The sequence below is a fragment of the Halichoerus grypus genome, chromosome 2, assembly GCF_964656455.1.
Source record: "Halichoerus grypus chromosome 2, mHalGry1.hap1.1, whole genome shotgun sequence".
Lineage (NCBI taxonomy): Eukaryota > Metazoa > Chordata > Mammalia > Carnivora > Phocidae > Halichoerus > Halichoerus grypus.
This window is the reverse complement of record NC_135713.1, coordinates 155,937,102-155,954,909: the sequence shown is the minus strand read 5'-3', so window position 1 is coordinate 155,954,909 and position 17,808 is coordinate 155,937,102. Positions and strand designations below refer to the sequence as shown.

The 17,808-nt window shown below is 40.7% G+C and overlaps 1 non-coding gene across 1 annotated transcript; it reads right to left on the bottom strand.

The window, feature by feature from the left end:
- Positions 1-17,501: 17,501 nt before the first annotated feature.
- LOC118519947 (U6 spliceosomal RNA) lies at positions 17,502-17,602 on the bottom strand. Its single transcript, XR_004909435.1, has one exon. It is a non-coding gene; the product is annotated as a U6 spliceosomal RNA (small nuclear RNA).
- Between the last annotated feature and the right edge of the window lie 206 nt (positions 17,603-17,808).

Here is a 17,808-nt window from a genome sequence, read left to right as displayed (position 1 = left end):
GATGGCACTTGCTGAGTCACATCCCTTTTTGTTTTCCTCATCCAGATTTTGCTGATTCACTACGCTCTTATCCAGGCCACGGCAAGCCCATGATTGGTCTTAATATTTTACATGGTCCAACGATCTCAGAGCCAAGGGTGTTAATCCAGAATGCAAAGCAACATGAGAGGAGCAATGCACTGATACAAATTTTTCCATGTGGCCGTGATCGGCCTTTTCTATTGCACCAGGGTGCCCATGGCATTCACAGAGGCCCAGGCAAAGCCAAGATTTTTGCATATAATCTCCGTGGAGATCTCAGCAGGATTTCATTTGAAGGAATTCAGAGAGAATTTTCCCAGTTTTCTAGTCTATCTCCCTAGTCCCTGCCTCTCCGCAAAGATAAATCTGATGGAAAGCACACCCAGACCACAGGGCTGAACTCGCAGGAATGACAGCGCCGAGCCAACCACACTTAGGGCCTCAGGCAGGCTGTTCAGCCCAGTGCTCTCCAGAGGCCAGGGTAGTGGGCAGACAGCCAAGTCCAGAGGGTGGCCTCAGCCACAGTAAGGAGCTTCCTATCACACTTTCTCCTCTTTTAAGTTTTTACTGGGAAATATTGGCAGGCATGTAGTGACCACTAGCCTTATGGTCTCTTAGGGTCCTGCCATCCTACAAAGCTAAATTCAAATGTCGTTTCCTCCATAAAGGTTTCTTGCATTCTACCGGCGTGAATGAGCCTCTTCCTCCCCTATCATGCTCTGCCTATTATTTAGCTTTATGGCATTTAACATTTTTACATACGTCATCAGTGCTTGTTTTCTTCCACTGGACTGGCAGGTTCTCAAGGATGGGAACTGTTTCTGTGGCTCTTGGGCCTAATAGAATGGGCATTCAAAAAAAAAAAAAAAAGTTCAATTAGGGTCTCCTGGGTGGCTCAGTCAGTTAAGTGTCTGCCTTCAGCTCAGGTCATGATCCCAGAGTCCTGGAATGGAGCCCCCCTTGTCGGACACCTTGCTCAGCGGCGGGTCCATTTCTCCCTCTCCCTCTGCCCCTCCCTTGTGTTTACCCCCCCCCAATAAATAAATCTTTTTTTTTTAAGTATTTAAAAATTTGACCCTAGAGAACTATTTAATCCATTAAAGGTAGCATTTCTTCTTTTTTTAAAATATTTTATTTGACAGAGAGAGACACAGCGAGAGAGGAAACACAAGCAGGAAGAGTAGGAGAGGGAGAAGCAGGCTCCCCGCCAAGCAGGGAACCCGATGCAGGGCTCGATTCCAGGACCCTGGGATCATGACCTGAGCCGAAGGCAGATGCTTAACGACTGAGCCACCCAGGTGCCCCAAAGGTAGCATTTCTTAACCAATTTAAACACCAATAAAAAATCACTTCCTAATTACTAGGCAAAACCCCTTATAATTTGGATATTTTTGTTCTAAATGGTTTGCTTTTGCATACAGTGCTGCAAAGAACAACCATGTAGTTTTAGCTTTGTGAACAACAACCTTAATGATTTCTACAAGTGAAATACCTGGATCAAAGGGTATTCAAAATACCCAGGCTTTAAATTTATATTGCCAAATTGCCCCCAGGAAAGTTCTAGTAACATACAATACCAGTAAGTTATGTTTTTTGGCAATGACACTGAGAATTATTTGGTCAAGACTTTGTCAATTTCATATGCAAGAATACAGCATATTTTGGTTTTATTTGCACGTCTTGATTAAAAATGAAGTTAAATTTTTTTCTTGTGTGATGGTGGTACTATGCCAGTTTTTTTGTGAATTGCCTGTGTCCTTTGCCTCTTATCTCCACTGGCATATGATGGGGAGAAAGGCTGTCTGAGGACTTCAGATTACTATGAGAATCAAGACTGTTAATTTATCATAAGCATATCGTGCTTTTGTTGTATCCTAAAATGTCCAGCTGTAAAGAAGGGAGATCTATCAGTTACAATTCTTTCAGTGGCAAAAGTCAGAAATCTAATTCAAACTAGTGAAAACAAAAAGAAAAAAAAAAAAAACACAATAAGGTACTGGTCTCTGTGATATAATGATTTAAAAGAAATCTATACCTGGTCATTCACTTGACAAAAATGTATTTCTCAGATATATTTGGTCTTATCCTTAGTTCCTGAAAATATTTCAAAGCCATAAAGGTGAAGTGGGTGTCTTGTTATTAATCAAGGTGTTTGGACCCCACCTAAGCGTGGGAGCTGGTTGCTGGGAAGATCAGCCATGTGGGTTAAGGGTTGGAACTTTCAGTCCCACCCTCAACCTCTGATTAAATCACTCAATGGCCAATGACTTAGTCATGACTATGTAATAAAGACTCCATAAAAACCAAAGAGGACAGCTTTTTGGTCCTTCTGTTGGAGCACTTCCACACGTGGGGAACTAGAACACTCCAATGCTACCAAATCAGGTCCCAAGCTCCACGAGGACAGAAACTCCTTTGTTCTGGACCTCGCCCTATGTGTCTCTCCATCTGGCTGTTGATTCATATCGTTTAATAAACTGGTAAATATAAGTAATTGTCTGCCTGAGATCTGTGAGCCACTCTAGCAAATTAATCGAACATAAGGAGGAGATCATTGGAAACTCCATTATTCAGCCAGAAGCACAGGTAACGACCTGGAGCTTGTGAATGGCATGGGTGGGGGGCAGTCTTGTAGGACTGAACCCTGAACTGTGGAATCTGATGCTGTCTCCAGGTAGGTAGTATTAGAACTGAGTTGAATGGAACTGAATTCTTGAACATCCTGCTGGTATCTGAGAAGGACTTGGCATTGGGGGAGGGGATGAAGAGCCCCTTCCATACTGGAATTGGGTCTAGAACACTAAGAATCTTATAATAGAAATGCCAGGAACTCTCCTGGCTTCGGGTGTGGGTTGATCAAGGGTCTCAAACAATGCTGTAAGACCCAGTATTTCTCTCCCCCTTCGCTCTGCCTTCTGCAGATCCCACATGAGGAGAGTCTTGATGGCTTCCATTCCAAGAGCCTGTGTCTCTCTCCCAACGAGCCTAGCACCATTCTCATCGCATCTCCTTGTCTCTGGTTGGTTGTTACTCATCCCTAGACTAACCATGTGGCCAGGGGACTGAGATTCTGTGTCGTTATGTTTGAATATGTAATGTCCACCACTAGGGCCGAGATGGAGTCGACTCCACTGCAACAGCACAAGGGTCTGAGAGTTGTCCAAACAAAAGTACCCTGAATGAGTGCCGGGCCATCAAAAACCCAGCAAATGTCCATCACAGAGGCTGCTACAAGTAAGCTGTAGAGGCTCAAGTTCAGGGATTAGTAAAGAAGAAATAAAATAATAGTAACAAGGGACGGAGATTCCGTGCACCCAGAGGAAGAGCACTGTACATCGGCTTCCCATGGAAAGAAAGCACGTCAATCCAGAGAGGGTGTGTCAGACTTAGAGGACCAGGTAAGACTAGGGGAGGAGGGTGAAAATTACCACAAGAAGAAAGAGCAGGCTCCGTGGGCTTCAACAGGGCAGGGGAAGAGGAAGAGGCTGTGGTGATCAGAAAAGACATGTTGAATGCTTACATTTTTATCAGGGAAGTGCTTTGAGTAATGGTACAATTGAAAGTGTGGCTTCCAGAGAAGACACAGAAAGTGGGAATGAAGAAACTGAGGAATGGTTAGCCCAGAGAACTGGAACGATGACCAATGTGTTCTTAGAAGTTACCAAGAAAAATAGCACTGAAAAAGGCGAAGCCAGGGGATGAACTCATTGAGGAAAGTGATTCTGACTTCAGAGGACCACCACCAGCAAGGAGAGTAAAGGAGTCCTCTGAATAGATGAGGGGCTTCCAAAGAGGCTAGAACTTTGAGGAGCTTTGGTTTAGCATTGTTTTTAAAATGTCAGGAGCAAAATTTAAGAAGACAGTTTTCTTCTGACCCAGGAAGAGAACAAATGGAACAGAACAGAATGGAATAAGTAACTGTAATTCACAGGGGAAAAAAAAAATGAAGAAAAGCAGAAACTGTAAATAAAGTTAATATAACAAACTCTATAAATACATTCTTGCTCTCCTTTTTTCTTCTTTAAAATACATAAAATCTTACACAGTGACAATCATAATGATGTACTATTGGGTTGGTAACATAGACATGATAGGTAGGATGATAACACTAAAAAGGGAGAGGAGAAAATAGAGCTATTTAGAAATAAAGTTTCTCTATCTCATTGAACTTTAGTGTAAATCTGAAGTCAATTCTGATAAGAAGTATATTGTGAGCCCCAGAGCAACCATTAAGAAAATAACTCACAACAGTTAAAAAAGCATGAAAAGAAAAAATAAATTAAAATTAAAATTAAAAAGCATGAAAGGAATTAAGAAAATAGGAACCTTAAGAGAGCCATACTAATATCAAACAAAACAGAGTTTAAAACAAACACCAAAAATGTTACCACAGATAAGAGACTATTTTATAATGATGAAAGGGTTAATCCATCAATAGGACACAATGAGGAGCGTATATGTACCTCACAACTGAACCTCCAAAAATACTAGAAGCAAAAACTGACAGAATTGTGGGAATAAATACACAATTCAACAAAAATAGCTGGAGACTTCAATATCCACCTTTTAACAAGATGGAACAACTAGACAAAAGATCAACGGAGACGCTGACAAACTGAACACTATAAAACATCTAGACCTAACAGAGACCTCTAGATGACTCCACTCACCAGTCGTAATTATGTAATATTCTCAAGAGCACGTGGAACATTCTCCAGACCATATGATAACCCATAAAACAAACCTCGATACATTTAACAGGATTAACATCAATCAAGCATGTTCTTTGACCATGATGGAATTAAATTAGGAGTGAAATGGAACTCCATTCAATTCAGGGTTTCTATAAGAGAGGACTGGATGGGGAGTGGTATACGTCACAAAGAAAAAGCAATTCAGTTAAGGCTGGAGGAGGGAAGGAACTGGGTAGGAGAGATACAGCACAGACCGCAGGGTCTCCCAAGCTGTGATCCATGGGTGGGCTTCAAGAGTATTAACCTGCTAACATTGCATACGGACCTACAGAGGATCCACAATTTTATGAGATTTATCAGAGGGACCCATTACCCAAAAAAGGTTAAAAATCTCCAATGTGCTTCCACAGGCCATGAATAAAAGCAGAGAAGAGAAGGGCCCCTGGAGAGGAAGGGGGATGGAATACGAAGCTGGATAAGGAATCAGAGTCAGGGTGGGGAGCAGAAAGAGTGTGTGCTGAATGGTGGGGTGTAAATCACAGGACTGGAGGCAGTGCGAGAGGGAGGTTGCGGCACAGGCAGATTTCGGAGTGAAAGAAAGCCTGACACCAGTAAATTGTATGACCACTGAACAAAGATAGGAGTCTTTGCTGGATGCTTTGGAAAACACTGCTGTCTACAGGGTCCAGTGCCCATCACTCAGTATCGTCAGGGGGTCATCGGTCCCCAGTCAAGGGAGAGGCACTGCCCACAACCCCACTATTATCTAAAATGTCCTTTTTTATCTTAACATATAGAAGGTGAAGAAAGGTTTAGAATATTTATAAAATGTCAGTAGTAATATCTGGAGCACAGAAATGAGGACATGGAAATTATTTCCAGCCCTTTCATCTTTGAGCCAAATTTATTTTTTAAACATTCAAATATATAAAACTTGGAAGTCAGTTAACGTCTTGGAGTCATGAAATCTGTAGGACTGTGCAGGCCCTCCATGTAAACATGTGTCCAACAAATCACATAGCCCAATTTTCCAACCCTTCGATCCAAGAAAAGGCTTAGAGCAGCTTGCGGCCAGTGGTTCTCTGAAGGGTGCTGGGCTTTGGGGAGAGAGGCATCGCCAAGGTATCTCCCAAAACTGTGCCATGCACATCACATTTTAATGTGATGCATGATGTTTCAGATCTAGAGAAGTGCTTCATTTTATATACCGACCTTTGGCCATATAGTTTCTACCTTTGCAAAGAGGCAGGGCCAGCTACATAATTTGCAAGACCCACCACAAAATGAAAATGAGGCACTAAGAATTTCAATATGATGGCAGCAGAGCATTATATCAAGTGTGGAGTCTATATGACTGCCCGGATCACATGCCTACCAAAGCTGGCCCTGCGTAGAGGACAGGAAGGCAATTCCACAACCTGGAGATTAGATTCTCTTATATTTTTACTTACATCTTTTGTGATTTCATTTTACATTAATACCTTCATCAGCCTGGAGTTTGGTATGTGGTTTGAGGTACAGATGATAGTTGACCCTTGAACGATGTGGGGTTGGGGGCACCAATCCCCCACATGATCGAAAATCCATGTATAACTTTGGACTCCCCAAAAACTTAACTACTACTAGCTTACTGTTGACTGGAAGCCTTACCGACAACATAAAGTCAGTCAATGAACACATGTTCTGTATGTTATACATATTATATACTGCATTCTTACAATAATAAGCTAGAGAAAATGTTAAGAAAATCATAAGAGAAAATACTTATAGTACTGTATTTAACTAAAAAAAAAAAAAAATCCACGTGTAAGTGGACCCACACAGTTCAAACCTGTGTCGTTCAAGGGTCAACTGTACTCTGTAGTTCCTGGAGAGACAAACGTCCTGCTGTCTCTTCCTACAGATGGAAAATGCCACCATTACTGTATTCGAAATTCTGGTCTCGCTATTCTTTTCCTCTGGTCTGTCCATTCTTGTACGTGTTCCACACTAGGTTTACTGTATTCCTACAAATCATTTTAAAGTTTGGCAATGTATGTATGTGCCCTGTCATTCACTGGTTCCTGGATTATCTGGTCTTTCATTGTCCCTGCCAAACTTTAAAATCACTTGTCAGGTTAAAAAAAAAAGAAAAGAAAAGAAAATCCTTCCTGTTTTAATAGGAATTGCATTAACTTTACCAATTAACCTCAGAATCATCATCATCTTTACAATCCCCTCAGGTTCATGTACTTTCAAAGAACAGCAACTCTTTCAAACTGCCTCCAGCGATAGCTTATTAGTATAAGTATAAAAATAGAAATAAAGAGATAAAGAATTTCTCAGGAACCCAGACAACTCATTAAGGTCAGACGTCTCAGACAGTGAAAGGCAATCTGAGCACTGGAAGAGTCTTCTAGACCCAGAGAGATTTAGGAACTGGTTATCCATCCTATGCGTCCTGCCATCGAGGTGGCTCCCTTCCTATGGAATTCGGCTCCTACCACCCCTGGTGCCATATGCCAACTGCCTCATCATGTGCTCTCAATTCGCTTTGGTTTCCACTCACTCATGCTTCAGATTCCCCATAATCTCTACTTCTGCTCACTCATGGCTGCTCATTGGCCTTTGCTACCCTGTGGCTCAGAATTGAATGACACAGTTTCATACCAATACTTTTTTTAAGGGCAACCTTCTATTTATGGCCAAGTGATACTGGTCTTCCATTACCGGAGGGAATTTCGGCTTCCTTGGAAATCAACACATTTGAGTTGAAAAAGTGATGGATCTTGTGAGAAGACATTTTTTTTTTCTTTTAGAAATCTCACAAGGTAGGTATTCTTATTATCTTTCTTAAGCCGAGAAAACAAGCAAGGATGGTGCAGTAACCATAAGAGCCGGCCATTTGCTCGCAGGTCTGTCCGGCCTCACAGCTGTAACACTTCCCACGCACTCCACCACTCTAGAGAAATCTAGGGTACTGCTCCAGATGCTGTGGTTTGCGACACTGTGATGATGAGCGGGCCACGTAATGCTGCTGAGTGTCGTGATGATGCGTACATGGTAAGGCCGCCACCAGCTCCGTGCCTGGTGCTCCGTCCTCCCTCCCTTCGTGCTGCTCTGTAGGACCCCCAGTGTCCGAGCAGGGTGGAGAAGGGCGCAGAAGGGGTCGGGCTCGATTCTGCAGTTCTGACTGTTCTATTCATCACTAACTGCACCCTACTCTCTGAATTCTTCTCTAGAAGTTCCACTTATCCTGCTGAAGGCACCAGCAAGCCAAAGCAGGAGTATCACACATAGTAAAAAAAAAAAAAAAAAAAAAAAAAGACACAAAGTACAGAAATAAATGACGAAAGTCTGGAAATCACTGGCTGGTCTAGGAGAAATCCATGGAACAAAAATTAAGGAGTGTTTAGACCCTTCCCTGACATTAGCAGCAACAAGCCACGCAACTCCACACAAGTCCTGTAAGCTTTTCTGTGGCCTTTTTTTCCTCCCCATCTGTCAAACTTAGGCTGATTATGCTGCCTGTTCTACCTCCTGATGAGGAGGATGTGATCAGAGGGAAATGACTGACAGCACTTTGGAAAGCCCAGCAGACGAGTGAGGACAGGAGGGATGGGATGGGGCGCGTTGGCAGCAACAAGAGAACCGTCCTCCTCCTGCTCCACATCAAAGGGGCTCATAGGACGCATCCTGCAGCTGGTCGGTTGGATTTCTGCCCTCGAGATACAGGAAAACTGTCCTCAGCAGAACAGTGCAGAGCCATATGACACCCTTTACAAAGTAATAGAGTAATACAAAGTAATTAATGTAATTCTCCCCAGGAAATGAATGTGAGAGAAAGTCAAGGTGAAAATGTACCAGTCGGCGCTGCACTGTGCTAGACACAGCACATCTCAAAGGTCGGCCAGGTGACCCTTGCCCTCAAGGAGGTCCTAACTGTTCAGTAAAGGAGATCAAGTACATATTTTGGACTCTACTATAAGAAAAAATGTGATGTGATATGGTGCAGGAACAGGTTAAGTGTTGTCGGAAGCTAGAAGAGAAACACAACATCTCTGGGGGAAGCAGGCAGCATGTCGGCTATGTTGCAAAAGCTGAGTCGCATTTCTACGCAAAGGGATGGAGGGAAAAGCACTTCTGAGAACAGGGATACCAGGAGCAAAAGTGCAGAAAGAAGGAATCCCTGAGCACGCACGGCAAACAAGGAAAGTTCAGTGTCCCAGTGGCACAGAGTGCTAGAGCTACGAAGGAAGGCTGGATCCTGATTGTAAAGACTTTGAACATGGGCTGCAAAGACACATCATCCAGGCGAAGGTGTCTGACTGGAGTCATACCATGATCGAAGATTTGCTCCAGAGAGACTGCTAATCGCACATGGATGAATGACAGAGTGAAGGCGTAAGAGTTAATACCAGTGTCAATAAGATGGTTCACAAGGTGATGGTCAGGATGATGAAAGGCTGAGTGCAAAAGTTATGGTAAGCAGCAAAAGGAAGAGGAAAAGAAGAAATTCAGGGTCTTGGGGTTTTTTTACTCTTCAACATTGATCTTCATAACTTTTGGAGTAGATACTCTCCTTCCCGTGTCTTGGATGAAGAAAAAAGCAATTTGAACATAAAGAGGGTTAAAGTCTTGCAAAAATCACACACTCAGTGGTAGGGGAGAAAAAGAAATTAGAAACAAGGTTCCATGGACTATAACTTACCCCTTATAATCTGTCATCTCCCTTCCCCAAAATCAACCAAAACATTGTCAAAGAAGCCACAGTTTTATGTTGTTTATCCCAGAGAAAGTATATTTGCATCCCCAGCGTTGCCATATACATTATCAGAACCATAAGGCCAAACCTCTCTGGAACAATTTTCATTGTCCAAATCCCCTTCTCCACTAATGTGGTGATGTGATTCATATGACAGCAATTGGTTCTACCCAAGTATACCAGCCAGCACCCTGCGACCTCCTGAAGGGCACATGGCTTTGATTATTTGGGGACAAAAATAATCTCAGCTTGAAGAGAGTTCCCAATCCCAACTTTGTAAATAACAGACACCAAAATATCCAATACTCTAAATAGATGGTATCCCCCTCTTCTTTTTCCTCAAGAGGCAATGGACGAACGTCACAGTGCACCATGGTGCCAAGAACGCATTATGTTTCCCAGATGCACGGACTGACATACTAAGCAAACTATTTATGAAATTTCTTTGGAAGAGTCAAGGCAAATAACAGCCTGGCCCCCACCTCCACCATCACCACCAAAGTCAACTGGAGTAGCTCTGCTCAGAGTGACAAGGAAGCAGACTTGAGTGCTAGGGTGTGGTTTGGTGCAATGGGACTTGCTATCTGTCACTAGCTATGATTTTTCTTCCCCACACTCCAAAATTTCCTTTCTTCCCATTATCTTAAATAAGTGGCTATGTTATGGTTGCCAAATTGGATACAAGATTCCCTCTGACCTCCTCCCCCTCCCAGTAGCCACAAGGAGTTACTACTCTGTGTAGGACCTAGGGGAACCATAGATGGGGTCTTCACACACACACACACACACACACACACACACACACACACCCCATGCCAGTAAAAGACATTTAGTAACCACAGATGTATAGATGTTGTGGTCTCATGAGAAAGAGGGGACTTAATCAAATAGTATTTTATAAGAGATTTATTAATTACATTAAGTAACTAACCACCATCTTCCTCACCCCCAGCCTGACTCTTTGTAACCTCTTTCCCCCCTTACGGCTGCTCTCGACTAAGGGAACGGGCATGAGGTTATGATTTGGTATGATCTGCCCTGGGAACGCATCCTCTACAGAAAGGATTTTCTGGACTCTGGGTATCCTAGGATCATCCCACCCCACCCCTACCTGCCGGTCACCTCTGGGAAACCAAGCTGTCAGGTGAATGAAAGACAGGAGAGGTGTCTAGGGTCAAGCAAAGGGATTTCCCCGTAGGAGCTGCTGCCAATGCCGCCCCCTTCCCATCATGTACACTTGACATCCAAGGGAAGGGAGACGCTTTGAGCGTTCTGTTTGGCTGGTTGCTTAGTTTCTTCCTGCAAAGGGCTTAAAGTTAGTACCCAAAAAAGACCCCTACACAAACAAGAAACATTGCTTAATATGACAACAGTGACAATGAATATAAGGAATGGAAAGAAGAGAAATTTATCATTTCATCTGGGGCTGTCTTGTTCAACACTCCCCCCTCATCACCAAACCTATGCTTTATTTTTTAATAAGTGTGTGAAGTTCCTCTGAAGCAATAAGAAAGTCAAGGCCAGACAGAGTTCAGATCCACTTAAGAAATGCTGCATTCTTATTTCACCCTTTCATATCTTGGAGAATCACAACACATATTTTAAACACACAAACTTCTCTGAGAAGTGACCCAGTAAATAAACTTGGCTGTTTAACTCTGTTGTCTAGTCCAGGAGCCCTTCCCTGCCCTGGCACCCCACACTCCATACCCTTGACATTTCACATAAGAATCATGTCAACCATAAAATTAAAGTCCATGAAATACTTAAGGAAACAATGCTCTAATAATTAATTCTCTAAAGTTGATCCCTATTTAGGGAACTAACTCCTAATCCTCATCCTGCACAAAACCAGCAGGCCCCCTTTAGTCACCAGAATGGTGGGGAGTGCACAGACTTAGCTGTGCACTGTCCCAGACATGCTCTTTTCTTTAACTTCTAACCTACCCAATTAATGATTATGATTCTATACAACGAGAATCCATTTTTACGGACAGAGACATATAAAGAATGTCCGATATATTCGCACAAAGAAACCCAAACTCAAAATCAAGCCTAGATAGGATATGACAGAGTCAAAAGGCCAAGTTTCAGAAACACATTCTCTCTTTCCACAGTTCTACAGAAATCTAAGTGACAGATCTTTTCCATTAACCTGTTATTTCCTACCTCACGGAGTATTACAAAAGTAGTCACTTGTCTCCATTAGTAGAACCCACAAGATCCACATCTATAATATAAAATTTTTAAACTACAGAGAAATTTGGTAAATATAAAGAATTCTTTTCCTGTCATGGAAGACTGAAAACCACATCCCTTGAAGACTCAAAGTTGGGAGAATTTTCCAGCAGGAGTGCTTTTAAAATTATTTCTGTGACCCCCTAAAAGATGGCCAATGAACTGCACAAGACAGGGGAATAAGTGTACTCTTATCTATCATATGTAACCTCCAGGAGCTTCTAGAACAAGGAAGTGGGGCTAAGTGCACAAGGCTCATGGTTCTAGGAGCCTAAAATGTCCACCAGAAAAGGGTCTGATAACTCAAAGATGAAAACTTTTAGAAGGATTTCTGCTTCTGACTATGACAAGTTCCCTTGTATCTGCCACTAATAACAACCAGAACTGCCAGGTTTTGGAGGGGAGAAAAAGTAATCTGTTTAAAGGATTCCAAGAGCTACCAAAGTGATGAGCCAAGATCACAGGGAGAAAAAAACTCAAGATATTTGCTACTTTATAATCATCACTGGGATAAAAAGCTACGAAGCTAATTGGCTGAGGAAAAGGGCAAAGATCTTATATAATTTTTCATATGCAGTATCTACCAATCAGTCAAAAAATATCACAAATGCAAGGACAGGACTCAAAGACCAAGAGGGAAAAAGGATAATAGAAACAGATTCACATAATACATCAGAATTATCAGCTATGGCTTCTAAAATAACTAATATTGATATGTTCAGCAAAACATATGAAAGCTGACGAACTTCAGTAGAAAACTGAAATCTGTGAGAAAACAATCAAATGTAAATTCTAGAATTCTAAAAGTCATACCTGAAATTAGTAACTCAATAAGTGGGTTTAACAGCAGCCCAAGCAGAGCTGGAGGAAAAACACAGCTGTGCTCCCACCCTGAAACACAACAAGAAAAGACAATAGAAAGTACAGAGAAGAGAATAAGAGACATGTGGGTCATGGTAAAAAGTCTACATGTGTAACTGAAATCCCAGAAAGAAAGAGGAAAGAAAATGGACCTGCAATTTTATTTAGAAAGTGAATAAAAGTTTTGAAGGCTAAAGAAAGACAACAAGCCACAGTTTCAAGAAACACTATCCTATCCATTTACTTCCTTCCAACAAAGGAAGTCCTACCCTGGCATATCATGGCAGAGCCACTAAAACCAACAACAAAGGGAAAAGATAACCTTTCCTGAACAGGATCAATAATAAGATTTACACATGATTTTTTAACAGAAAAGAGAGAAGTCAGAAGACAAAGAACTACTGTGACACAGATTACCTTGTCTCAGCTACCAATCCCAAGGGGACAAAGTACCATGTACCAATTACCAATCCCAGGGAAGCCTCCCAACGCTTCTGCCCACTGCATCTTGGTATCAGAGTCTCCAAGGAACACAATGCTTCCAGGCCCTGGATGGAACAGCACTTTGCTTACGTAGAGTAGAGACAGTAAGATCAGCTTCAATAGTAGGCATCAGTGCCCCATGGCCAGGAGGTCTCTCCCAGCAGGTGACACAGGACACTTTGCCTACACACGCCCCTCTCATGCCACAGCGGATGGAGCTCTGTCCCCTCCCTGAGGAGGAGAGAGGTACCCTGGGGTTGGCGAGGTGCCATATGATACATGTGCCTTACGCAGAGTAAAAGAGCAGCCTGTGAGCAGAAAACGGGGGAAAATAGCCCCACACAAGGCAACAAGCCCAGCACAGGCTGTGTGGGCTCTTTATCTCTTGGTAGGGAAGTATTCCAAGCTGCAGGCCTACTCTGACGCAGCTGAGTGGGGGCTGAAATGTGCATGCACAAGACTGCCTTTCCCAACAAATATCACCCTTTAAATGCTGAAAGAAAATAACCGTCACCCCAACTGACCACCCTGTGAAAATATTCTTCCCCCAAAAACCAAAGATGAGATGAAGAATATTAAAATAACCTGTCATCAACGGGACTGCTTTAAAAGGAATACTGAAAGAAGTTCTTCAGGACAAAAGGGAACTAATCTCAGAGGAAAGTCCAGAATGCAGGAAGGAATGAAGACCCACAGAAAGAGTATATATGTGGGCAAATCTAAATGAATATTTGCTATACAACAATAACAACGCCTTGTAGAATTTTAAATGTAAGTTAAAATACATGAAAATAACATAAAAGAGGGGAGGAACCTTGTGAAGAAAGCAATGGAAGAACCAATTCCTTCACACACTTATAAATCAAGGAAGTATGCCTTCGTCATGAAGAGTAAGCAAAAGGAAGAGTAAAATATATGTGTGTGTATTTAACAACTGATAAAAGAGAAAAAATGGAATAAAAAAATGCTGATATGACCACAAAAAGAAAACAAAGGAAAAATAACAAATCCACCATCAAAATGGGAGATTTAAATACACTTCTTTCAGTAACTGATAAAACAGATTTAAAAAGTGAAAATACAGGAAATTTAAACAAACTTGACTGATTGGCATGTATAAAACACTGGGTTCAACAACTGCAGAATGCATATTTTTCCAAGTTCTCACAGAGCATTGTAAAGTTAACCTGTATGCTATCTGCTAGCCCATAAAGGAAGTTCCAATGAATTCCAAAAATCCGAAGCCATGCAGAATATGTCCTCTGACTTCAGTGGAATCACGTTAGAAATCAATATACAAGATACAGATTAATACCTCAAATGCTTGGAAATTAAGCAATACTCTTATAAATAACTAAGGGATCAATAAGAAACAGGAATGGAAATTAGGAAATACGTGTAGTAGAAGATTGTGAGGATACAGCATGTCAGGAATAGGCTACTGCTAGAGTAGTCCCTGCTGGGAATCATAGCTTTGAAAACACAGATCAGAAGAGAAAAGGGCTGAAAACCAGTGACTTACGTAACCATCTCAAAGGCATAAGAATCGGGGTATGGTTGCCTGGTTGGCTCAGTCGGTAGAGCACACAACTCTTGATCTGAGGTCATGAGTTTGAGCTGCATGTTGGGCATGGAGCCTACTAAAAAATAAAAAGAAATTTTTAAAAAAGGACATAGGGATAAAAAGCATATAAAATTCAAGAATGGTAGAAAGAAAAAAAATATGTCTAGGACAGAAAAACTGATGAAATAGAGAACAAATGTAATAAAATCAAGAAAGCCAAAAGCTGTTCCCTTGAAAAGACGAAAAGAATTGACAAAGAAGCAATACAGCAAATACAACTGATCAAGAGCAGAAAAGGTACGCATTTCTAATACTGGACCTCAAAAGGGGTGTATCACTACAGATCCTACCAATAATCAAGGAACAGTGAGAGAATATTTTTGAACAATTTTGTGCAAACACACTTGAAATTTCAGCCAAGGCACATTCCCAGAAAAATACAATTTACAAACTGGCATAAGAAGAAATAGAAAATCTAAAAAACCCTATATTTATTAAAGAAATTGAATCCATAATTTAAAACCTCTCCACAAAGAAAACTCTGGTCTCTGAGATGTTCATTGTCAAGATCCACTGAACATTTAAGGGAGAAATTAACTATTTTAAACAAAACTTCTAGGGACTAGAACAAAAAAGGGAACACTTCCCAACCGATTTTATGAGGCCAGTATAATCTTATTACCAAAAAAACCTGGCAAGGAAACTACAAGTAAGGAAATCATAGGCCAAGATCTCTCATGAGCAAAGTTGCAAAAGTTCTAAACAAAAGGGTAGCAAGTCAAATTCAGCAATATAAAAATAGTACACCACAGCAAAATTGGTCGTATTCTGACTCTTAAATGAGTCAGTTTAACATTTCAAAGTCAATCAATGGAATTTTCAAAAATCATTTGATCAACTAAAAAGATACAGAAAAACCATGTGGTAAGTCTCAATATCCAAGCATAATAAAATGCAGTAAACTGGAAATGGAACATAATTTTCTTAGTCTGCCAAAAGGTGTCTACAAGAGAATCTACATCAAACATAATACTTAATGACAAAATACTTAAAGGTTTTCTCTTCATATTAGGAATAAAACAATGATGTTCCCCTCACCATTTCTACTGAACAATGTACTAAAGATCCTAGCCAGCACAAGAAAACAAAAGAAATATTATTCATAGACAGGACTGTGTGCATAAGAGATCCAAAAGAACCTACAGATATGTCATTAAAACCAGTAAACAAACTTAGATTACTTAGATCAGCAAGGTCACTAGATACAAATTCAATATACAAAAGCACATTGTATTTCTATTCATTAGCAATGAAAATGAGAAAATTAAATGGTATGGTAACATAACAGCACCAAAAAAATATGAAACACCTGAAAATAAGCCAAATAGAAAATGTAAAAAGCTACTCAGAATATTACAAAATATCACTGAGAAATTCAAGACAGTCTAAGTAGTAAAATAAAGAGATATACTATGTTCATGGATTTAAGTATTTAATATTATATACTGAATATGTATATTCTCTCCAGACCGAGCTAAAGATTCCATATTCAATATACCAGCAGGTGTGTGTTTGAGTGTGTGCGTGTGTAATGAACAAGGTGATTATAATGTTAAAGGCCTAAACAGTCTTGAGGAAAAAGAACAGGGTTGGAGGATTTACAACACCAGATATCAATGCGTGCTATAAAGCTGCAGTAAGTAAAACAGCATGGTACTGGCACAAAGATAGACAATACAATGGAATGAAAGAAATACAGACATATACATCACACACACACAGAGAAAAAGAAAGAGAGAAACTTGATTTATGACAAAAGTATGACTTCATAGCAGCGGAGAAAGGCTGATCTCGCTAAACAGGTGCTGGGTTAACAGGATATCAATATGAAAAAATGCATCATTAACCTCTATCTCATACCAAGCATAAAAATATATTCGAGATGGATAAAGTCTAAATATGAACAGTAAAAGAGTGCTTTAGATTACTTAAAACAGATGCAAAAACACTAATTCCAAAAGAAAACAATGATAAATTGAATTACATTAAAATTAAGAATTTCTGTTCATTGTTAAATACTGTAAGAGAGTAAAAAGGCATGTGGAGAGTAGGAGAAAATATTTGTACACATAATTCCCATAAAAGATTTGTCCAGAACACATATTTTTTAAAAACCTTCAAATCAATAAGAAAAACATAAATGACCTACAAAAACAGCCAAAAGATTTAAACCTTGGCGGCTCAGTCAGTTAAGTGTTTGACTCTTGATTTTGGCTCAGGTCGTGATCTCATGGGTCCTGAGAGTCCATGCGCTCTGCATGGAGTCTGCTTGGGATTCTCTGCCTCTCCCTCTCCCTGTGTACCCCCCCAAACAAACAAACAAATGAACAAACAAATAAGATTTAAACAGTCTCTTTACAAAGTAGGGTATTTAAATGGCCAATAAATATATAAAAAGGCCATTCACTCATCTTCAGGAAAAATCAAATTACATCATGGTAAGGAATCACAACAAACCACCAGAGTAGTGATATTTAAAAGACTGACACTGGGACGAGCATAAATTCACGCAATCACGTAGGAACACTGCTTTTGCATTATCTCCTAACACTGAGTACATGCAAATCCTCTTGCCTAGCAATTCTCTTCCTAGGATACATGTGTTTATGTGCCCGCTCAAAAAAAACATATACAGAAGTTTCTGGCAGTCATAGTTAAAAACTGAAAATGTTCATCTATCGCAAAAGACACAGATGCACTGTGAATTGTGATATATTCATAACACAGACAAATAGCATTGAAAACGAATAAACTGCAACCACGTGTAACAAAATGGACGGTTCCTACCAACATAACGTAGGCAAAAGAAGTAGACGTTAAATATATACGGCATGATTTCATTCATTTAAACTTCACGAATTTGCGTGTCATCCTTGTGCAGGGGCCATGCCAATCTTCTCTGTGTCATTCCAATTTTAGTATAAAACTTCAAAAGTAGGCAAAACCAATCAATGGTAGCACAAGTCAGGACAATGGTTTGGTCCTTTGGGGAGGAAATGATTAAAAATGAAGCCAATGAGGTTGGGTGGGGAAAGCGGAGTCAACAGATGGAGAAAGGCCGACTCCTGGGGATATTGTTGAAACCCTTCACCCAAGCACACCTGACTCTACTTCCCTCTACTGCTGGACCTCTGAATTCCAAG